Source organism: Triturus cristatus, chromosome 5_1 (assembly GCF_964204655.1).
Source record: "Triturus cristatus chromosome 5_1, aTriCri1.1, whole genome shotgun sequence".
In the NCBI taxonomy this organism is placed as follows: Eukaryota; Metazoa; Chordata; class Amphibia; order Caudata; family Salamandridae; genus Triturus; species Triturus cristatus.
Window position 1 is genome coordinate 44,234,546 of NC_140587.1, and position 10,000 is coordinate 44,244,545.

Consider the following 10,000-nt stretch of genomic DNA (forward strand, 5'->3'; position numbering starts at 1 on the left):
CCCGGTGCGTATCCGACAGCCATGCTATCGCCACATCTTCTAGATACTCCGTGATTTCCGCCGAAGTGGCCGTGGGCCTGGCGGCATAAACCGCTCCATACGTAGCCACAAACTCCTTTAGTATGTCCTGTGCGCCATACTTCTGCTCCCCCTAAGAATTGGGAACCATTTGAATGTTGTGCGGTGCATGACCATCACATATGTTAGCCGCCAGGTACCGTCCCGACCGGCCGCCCTCCCCATAGGCCCTCGCTATCTGTCTCTTCGCTGTATATTTGAGTTCCTCCTCCGCATAGTTTTGGTACTCTGAAAGTACAGTTCGGATAGTTCCTAATATGTGAGCGTCTTGCGTTTTCTCATACTCCCTTTCCAATTTACGCAACTTTTCTTCCCTCACCCTGAGCTGTTGCCGTATGTCTTTTAGGATTCCCGCATTCGTACTGATACAGACACCGCGAATCGTAGCTTTAAAAGCCTCCCAGAGCACGCCAGGGTCTTTCATAGTAGGCGCATTGTGATCAAAGTACTCCTGTATCGCCTGCCCAATGGTTTCTACATATAGGGGATCTAGTAGCGCTTTGGCGTTAAATCTCCAGCTGAAGGGAGGTGGTGCATAGTTCGGGAGCTCTAGGGAGAGGAGCACCGGGCTGTGGTCAGACAGCGTTCTGGGCAGATGTCGAACCTCCCGCGTCCATAAGGCAATATCCCCAGTTACCAACCAATAATCAATGCGGGACCAGCTACCGTGTGCCGCCGATGTATGTGTGGCCTCTCTCCCCTCCGGATTCCTATCTCTCCATATGTCAGTAAGCCCCCTGTCTATCATTATGTCTTTTAAGACCTGCAGCGCGCGTCTGTGAGGCTCAACCGTCAGTCCGGATCTATCTATTTTGTCACATAACGCGATATTAAAGTCTCCTCCCCATATCAGGTGTGAGGTGTGTAAGTCTCTCAGTTTACCCCACAATGAGTGAAACAACTGTGGGTTGTCCACATTCGGCCCGTATACATTCACAACAGCCAGTTTCTGCCCCCGTAGTAGACCTGAGATAATGACAAATCGCCCTAGGTCATCTACCACGACATTATCCATCACAAATTGTAGCCCCTTTCTTACCAGTATTAGCACTCCTCTTGCATAGGATGAATACGAAGAGTGATGCACCGATTCGGCCCACCTGCGCCCTATGCTGGATTGGTGAGTCGGCGCACAGTGCGTCTCCTGTATGAGTGCAATATCGATGTGCAGTCTGTCTAGGTATGCCAGTGTCTGTCTGATTTTTTGGGGGTTACTGAGCCCCCTCACATTCCACGTCAATAATTGGAGGCGCCCAGCCCCTAATCGTGCCTCAACCATTTTCCAGCATTGATATTATAGCAATAGTTATACAAGCATTTAGGTAGTACGCTCCAAGGAGTATCTAGGCATAGAATGACCTCATTGTACCTCAACAGAAGTGCTCGGATTTCAGCGATGCGTCTCATGCACAGTGACCAACAAAACAGTTTCCCAACCCCTGCCCGCCTCCCCCCACCCACTTCAGCACCCCAAACATGCCAAAGACATACCCCACAGAAAAGAACTAACATAATTTAACTTAGTTCGGGGATCACCCGTTTCGGGGGACCACCTAGTGCACACAACTCCATCCAACCTAATGGATGTGGACGGGGATATAATATATGTTAAATCCCAAGAGGTACCGTGGCTGCGCAGGCATCACCTCAGCTTATAGTAGGGCCTGCAGCGACCACATTATCAGCCTGTGCCATTCGCTTCACCTCACTGCGCTCCCGCTGGCATGTGGATCGCCGCCCGGGTCCCAGTCCCCCAGGCGCATAGCCCTCCCAAGGACGTCACATGCGCCAGAGGCCCAGCGCCGGTCAGTAGATTCAAGCCCCTCACAGCCCCATCCGACCTTCAATCACCCTGACCCCCAGGCTCCATACGGCCACAAAAGAGAGGATCAGTGTTAACCAACATGGCGGCCCCAAGTTATGTGAGCGTTACCCCCCTCAGCAGTTTTTAACAGATCCCAGTCGCAGTCCCATCGGGGTTAGAACGCCTTTAGAGGTACCATAGGTCAGCAGGGCGTGTGAGAGGGCGATACAGTTCGCAGCATTCGTACTTACAGTCTCCGACGGTCCAGAAAATCTCCACTGCCAAGGCAGTGCCGTGGTGAATCCACTTTAGGGCCGCGGGTCCGCCCCATGATATCCAGTTCGGGCGATGTGGGCGTCCCTCCAGCTTGTCCTGATCCGAGTCTCCACTTCCCGAGTTTGCCTCGTCGTCAGGTTACTAGTCTGTGTCCGCATTCTGGTCGCTTCTCTGCCGTTCTTTGCGCTTGGTGCCAATTTTTTTGACTAGTTCCTGTGCCGCCTTAGGCGTGTGGCATATCGTTGCTTGGCCCTCATGCGTCACCCGAAGCCTGGCTGGATATAGCATAGCATAGTCAATTCCAAAGTCACGCAATTTCTTCTTTACCGGGTTGAATTCTTTTCGCGCTAACTGGACAGCGACCGTGAAGTCCGGATAAAATTCCAGTGTATTACCCTGGTGTGTAATCTGCCTCTTTTCTCGCGCCAGCCTTAGGATGACATCGCGGTCTCTGTAGTTGAGGACTCTGGCAATTATTGGTCGCGGGGGCGCCAGCCAGTCAGGTGCACCCAGGAGCGGTCATAATTGCATGCACCTCCGGGCAGATCATCTCCTCCCAGGCAACGATGGCAGACAGGCCCAGCAGCCCTCAGGAGCCCCCTCCCGGCAGTCGCGCTAGTTCTCTGGCAGTCCTCCGGCACCTCGTCAGGCAGCCAGGGTCATCTGGGCAATCACAGACACACCAACCACGGGGGCAGCTCTCACCCTCATCTCGCGGCAGTCTCCAAGGCTGTGTCCGTATCACTATCGGGCCATATCAACGCCCTCCCCGTGGGACACGCTCATCTTGATCCAGCGCCGGGGCCATCCTACGCCGCCATCTCGTGCCGCTCCGCGTCCCGGGGTAGATGCCGCCACCAATCGCTCGGAGCGCCAGAGCGAGCCTAATTCACAGGGGCAGCAGCCAGTGCACGAGCCCCAGCCCACAGTCGCTGCTCGTCTCGGTGTCCCCAGCGGCTTTTCCGTTCAGCAAGGCTCGATTCACCCGGGCGGCGCCATCTTGTCAGCCGCCGGCCGTATCCGCGGCGGGGCACTCAGCAGCGCATTTCTCGGCTCGTAGAGCCTCTCGAGCGGTCCCAGCACCAGCCCCGGATGGTCGCCGCTGTCCGGTCACTCAGGCATCAGCTTGCGACGGCGGTGCAGCACAGATCACGCCCGCCATGTCATTTTTCCGTCCCCGTCTGGCGGAGCTGTCTCAATAGGCAGCCATTTCGCTGTGCGCCCTCTAGCGCCCCCCCCGGTCGCTGAATACTTCAGCTAGGAATAATGGAATAGGACTCCGGTTCTATTTTGTTGGGCCATGATTAAGAGGGACGGCCGGGGGCATTCGTATTGTGCCGCTAGAGGTGAAATTCTTGGACCGGCGCAAGACGAACCAAAGCGAAAGCATTTGCCAAGAATGTTTTCATTAATCAAGAACGAAAGTCGGAGGTTCGAAGACTATCAGATACCGTCATAGTTCCAACCATAAACAATGCCGACTAGCGATCTGGCGGCGTTATTCCCATGACCCGCCGAGCAGCTTCCGGGAAACCAAAGTCTTTGGGTTCCGGGGGTTGTATGGTTGCAAAGCTGAAACTTAAAGGAATTGACGGAAGGGCACCACCAGGAGTGGAGCCTGCGGCTTAATTTGACTCAACACGGGAAACCTCACCCAGCCCGGACACGGAAAGGATTGACAGATTCTGTGGGTGGTGGTGCATGGCCGTTCTTAGTTGGTGGAGCGATTTGTCTGGTTAATTCCGGTAACGAACGAGACTCCTCCATGCTAACTAGTTACGCGACCCCCAGCGCTCGGCGTCCAACTTCTTAGAGGGACAAGTGGCGTCCAGCCACACGAGATCGAGCAATAACAGGTCTGTGATGCCCTTAGATGTCCGGGGCTGCACGCGCGCTACACTGAACGAATCAGCGTGTGTCTACCCTTCGCTGACAGGTGCGGGTTACCCGCTGAACCCCGTTCGTGATGGGGATTGTAATTATTTCCCATGAACGAGGAATTCCCAGTAAATGCGGGTCATAAGCTCGCGTTGATTAAGTCCCTGCCCTTTGTACACACCGCCCGTCGCTACTACCGATTGGATGGTTTTGTGAGGTCCTCGGATCGGCCCCGCCGGGGTCGGCAGTGGCCCTGGTGGAGCGCTGAGAAGACGATCAAACTTGACTATCTAGAGGAAGTAAAAGTCGTAACAAGGGGCCCGATTCACAGAACTAACTTAAGACAAAATCCTAAACTTACTACCATTTTCGTATTCACAGAAGGCACTTACTCATTTTGGTATTCACAGAAGACACTTACTCACTTCGGTATTCACAGAAGTTAGGAGTTCTAACTTTAGGACTCCTAAATGCCTTCTGTGAATACCGAAAGTCTTAAAATTAGGATTTTTCGCAGTTTAGGAGTTCTAAAGTTAGGACTCCTAACTCTACTACTACTAAACTGAGAAAAATCCTTATTTTAAGGCTTTCGGTATTCACAGAAGGCATTTAGGAGTCCTAAAGTTAGGACTCCTAACTTCTGTGAATACCGAAATGAGTAAGTGCCTTCTGTGAATACCAAAATGGTAGTAAGTTTAGGATTTTGTCTTAAGTTAGTTCTGTGAATCGGGCCCAAGGTGTTCGAGGCATATGAGCTGCAGATTATACACTGTGCATAGATCGCCATCTGGTGTTGGGCCCGGATGTTTGCAGTTTGTTTTTCTTCTTGGACAGTCTTTGGAAGTCACGAGTTCGGTGACTCCTCCTTCGGTCCGTACTGCGCATGGGCTTCGGCTCCATCCTCAGATTGCTTTTTTCAGCCATCGGGCTCGGATGTAATACTTCGTGCTCCGGCTTCGAACCTTTCCAGTTCGACCTTCGACGGAAAATCCTCGTCCATCGAGATTCTTTAGACGAAATCGACTTCTTCATCTCTCTCTTCGGCACTTCTTCGATTCCAGGCAGCGGCCTTCGGGCCTATCTCGACTCCGGTCTCGGCCGATGGAAAGGACTCCCTTCAAGAAAATTTCCCCACACCGACCTCTATCTGGTGTGCAACCTCTGCCTCTCTCCCGAACACGAGGCCCGAGACTGCCCCGCCTGCAAGTCTTTTCGTTCGAAAAAGACTATTCGGGATCGACGAGCTCGACGCACCATGGCGCACTCATCGACCTCGGCTCCACCTGACATCTTCGGAGAAGACACCGGAGCTTCGGGACAGCAGCACACCGAGCTGGAGGACGACGTCGTCAGCGCTTCCGAGGCCGACGACTCAGACGTGGAGGAGATCACACCGGCGCAGAGGGTCGTGAGTACTCTACCCCCTCCCACTCCCGCACCCATACCGAAAGAGACTCCGGTTACCCCTTCGCCTCCGGTTACCCCTTCGCCTCCGGGCCTAGGGAAAACCAAGCATACTGCTTCCATCACCCCACCTTCGGCCCGGTGAAAAAGCATCACAAGTCTCCTGGCGGCTCGGGCCCGAGCCAGCCTCCTAGCGGCGCCGAAAAACATTCTTCGTCACCGAAGAAAACAAGCTCTGTTCCGAAGCCATCGGTGTCGAAACCTGGCCTCTCGGTGCTGACCAAACACAAATCCCTCGGCACCGACGCTTCCGTGTCGAAGGCTGCCTCGGCGCGACCAAAAAATCGGATACCCCAAGAAAGCCTGGGGTTCCACCACCTCTTACAACGGGCGGCACATTATCATGGGGTGGAGTTACACAGTGATCCAGTTGAGGAAGACTTCCTACTTGACACATTTGACATAGCAGATAAATCCACCGCTATATTACCCATGCTTAAAGGGGTGACCAAGCATGCCACAGAGGTTTTCAAAGACCCCGTCAGAGCTAGGGTCTTAAACCCCAGAATAGAAAAGAAGTACAAGGCAGCCCCCACGGATCCTGTCTATATTAAAGGACCTGCGCCCCTAGACTCATTAGTGGTTTCCACAGCTAGGAATCGCTCCAACTCTCAGTCATCTGGTGAGGCTCCACCACCTGATAAGGAGTCCAAGCTCTTAGATGCGTCAGGCAAACGCACTGCCTCGCAAGCTGCCAATATGTGGCGCATCGCCAACACGCAGGCGCTGCTGGCGAGGTACGATAGAGCGCACTATGATGAGCTGGAGGCTCTCATGCAGCATCTCCCAGAGAAATATAAGAATAAGGCTCATGAACTGATACAAGAGGGAAAGATTACCAACACCTCGATTAAATGTGCACTTGACGCAGCAGACACGGCGTCCAGGGCTATAAACACCAGTGTTCTGCTTCGCCGTCACGCCTGGCTCAGGATCTCAGGCTTTAAACCAGAGGTCCAAGCATCTATATTAAACCACCCTTTTGACCAACAATACTTATTTGGCCCAAAAGTAGACGAAGCCCTGGAAAAAATGAAGAAGGATACAGATACGGCGAAGTCTATGGGAGCCCTGCAATCACAAACCCCTAGGCGCTCCTTTCGCCGTTCCTCCTTTCGAGGCTCTGGCAGAGGTTACTCTTCCGATAACGCCTCCACGTCCTACAAGTCCCCTCCTCAGAATACCTTCTCAAAGGGCTACCAAAGAGGTGAATATCGAGGAAACAATAATAAAGGCAGGGGCAAAACGAACACCGCCCGTTCTGCCACACCGCCCACACAATGACTTCCCCCGCTCCCCCCAGACCATTCCACTCCGGTCGGGGGCAGACTACAAGACTTCCTTCAAACCTGGGAGGCCATAACATCAGACAAATGGGTGACCCAAATTATTCGGTCAGGGTACTGTCTCGAACTAACTTCTACCCCCCCAAATATTCCACCCAGACACCGTGCGATGTCACAAGAACATACCACACTTCTGAAACAAGAGGTACTCTCCCTCCTGCAAAAACACGCGATAGAGCAGGTACCCATCGATCAGCAAATTCTAGGGGTCTACTCTCTGTACTTTCTCATACCGAAGAAAGACGAGACCCTACGGCCCATTCTAGACCTCCGGCCTCTAAATGCATACATCCATTCAGACCATTTTCATATGGTAACTCTTCAGCAAGTTCTCCCACTCCTCCGTCAGGGCGACTTTCTCACTACACTGGACCTGAAAGACGCATACTTTCATATTCCAATACACCCTGCTCACAGAAAGTACCTCCGATTTGTGGTGGACGGCCAACATTATCAGTTCAAGGTTCTCCCCTTCGGGGTCACAACCGCACCACGGGTGTTTACCAAATGCCTGGCAGTAGTGGCAGCACACCTCAGAAGACAAAACATTCACGTCTTCCCCTACCTGGACGACTGGCTCGTAAAAGCCGCGTCCTACCACCAGTGTGTGCAGAATACAAACACTACCATACAACTACTCCACCAGCTAGGCTTTACGGTGAATCACCAAAAGTCCCACTTGATACCGTCTCACACAAAGCAATACCTCGGTGCCACTATAGACACCTCAAAAGCTATAGCCTATCCCAACTCAGCCAGAATCGCAAGCATGCAAGCCCTGCGCCAAAAGTTCCTTCTTCAGCACTCTCTCCCAGCAAGAGTGTTCATGAAACTAATAGGGATGATGGCGTCTTGCATTTTCATAGTGCCCCATGCAAGACTTCACATGCGTCCACTCCAAGAGCGCCTAGCACGCCAGTGGAACCAGGCCCAGGGACAGCTGACGGATCTGGTGTTGGTGGACGGCCGCACCCATCGATCTCTGCAGTGGTGGAACACCACAAACCTTTCCAAAGGGAGACCGTTCCTGGACCTGGTTCCTCAGGTGATTCTAACAACAGACGCATCGCTCTCCGGCTGGGGAGCGCATCTATCACACCTCACAGTGCAAGGTCTATGGACGCCACAACAGAGGTTACTCCACATCAACCATCTGGAGTTATTGGCGATCTTTCTAGCCCTGAAATCATTTCAGAAACAAATTTCAGCCAAGGCAGTCCTCATTCGCACAGACAATATGACTGCAATGTATTATATTCAAAAACAGGGGGGGACACACTCTCCCCAGCTCTCCCGCTTAGCACAGAGCATATGGAGATGTGCCAGGAGAAAGATTTTTTGTGGAATTGCCCAACACGTCCCAGGCATACAAAACACCATGGCAGATCTGCTCAGCAGACAAACGCAGCAAATGCACGAATGGGAACTGCATCCACAAGTTCTTCACCCATTCTTTCACAAGTGGGGGCATCCTCAAATAGACCTCTTCGCCACCCACGAAAACAAAAAATGCCCAAGCTTCGCCACCAGATACCCACACCCATTGTCCAAAGGCAATGCGATATGGATGAACTGGTCAGGCAGATTTGCATACGCCTTTCCACCTCTCCCACTAATTCCGTTAGTGGTAAGGAAGCTACAGCAGCACTCCCTCACACTCATTCTGGTAGCCCCAACATGGGCCAGGCAGCCGTGGTACACCACACTACTACAGCTATCGGTGGTACCACATCAAAAACTGCACCTGTCCCCATGCCTCCTAACCCAGAACCATGGAGAAATCAGGCACCCAGACCCAGCTCAGCTCAACCTTGCGATCTGGCTCCTGAAATCTTAGAATTTGGATACCTTAACCTTCCCCCTGATTGCATGAACATTATCAAGGAAGCCAGACGTCCTACCACTCGAGCATGCTAGGCCGCAAAGTGGAAGAGATTTGTTGTTTACTGCCGTAACAATACAATCAACCCTTTAGATGCATCCATACAGCACATCATATGCTATCTGCTCCATCTTCAAAGGTGTAACCTGGCATATTCATCCATACGTCTACACCTAGCAGCAATTGCTGCTTACCTGCAAAACAGACAGCATTTATCACTGTTCAGAGTGCCTGCTATTAAAGCTTTTATGGAAGGCCTTAAACGAGTAATTCCACCCAGGGCACCACCTTCCCCTGTATGGAATCTAAACGTAGTTCTTACAAGGCTAATGGGTCCGCCTTTCGAACCAATGCATAAATGTGAGCTACAGTTCCTCACTTGGAAAACAGCTTTCCTCGTAGCTATCACTTCCCTTATAAGGGTTAGTGAGATACAAGAGTTCACTATACAACAACCCTTTTTACAAGTACATCACAGCAAGGTGATACTTCGCACAAATCCAAAATTTCTGCCCAAGGTAATTTCCCCCTTCCATCTTAATCAATCGGTGGAGTTACCGTTTTTTTTCTCGCAACCTCAATCAAGGGCTCTACTTACACTTGACGTTAAAAGGGCCTTACTGTACTACATACAAAGAACGCAACCTTTCAGAAAGACTAAACAGTTGTTCGTCTCCTTCTCTCCACAGCATAAAGGCAACCCCATTTCAAAATCAGGGATAGCTAGGTGGATTGAAAAGTGTATACAAATTTGCTATCGCAAAGCAAAACGAACATTATCTGTTCCACCTAAAGCCCACTCTACAAGAAAGATAGGGGCTTCTATGGCTTTTCTAGGGAACATACCCTTAGATGACATCTGCAAGGCAGCCACATGGTCAACACCGCACACCTTCACAAAACATTACTGTGTAGATGTGCACTTCAAACAACAAGCTAGTGTGGGCCAGGCTGTACTAAAGACACTGTTTCAAACTACTGCAACGGATACCGGTGGTCGCCGCTAGGGTTGGGTACTGCTATATAATCTATGCACAGTGTATAATCTGCAGCTCATATGCCTCGAACGGAATATGCTACTTACCAGTATGCATCTGTTCTTGGCATGTAGAGCTGCAGATCTATACACGCCCACCCGCCTCCCCGGCTACCTGTATCCGTTCCAGGCTATCTTATTTAGATACAACACACATGGGTTTCTTCACTATTATCACTACGCTCCATCTTTTCCCTGCTGGCGAAAAACAATCGGAGGATGGAGCCGAAGCCCAT

General features: G+C 51.7%; 1 pseudogene; it reads left to right on the top strand.

Moving 5' to 3' along the window:
• Positions 1–3,710: 3,710 nt before the first annotated feature.
• LOC146830118 (18S ribosomal RNA) lies at positions 3,711–4,370 on the top strand (annotated as a pseudogene; the record flags this gene model as incomplete).
• Positions 4,371–10,000: the final 5,630 nt, after the last annotated feature.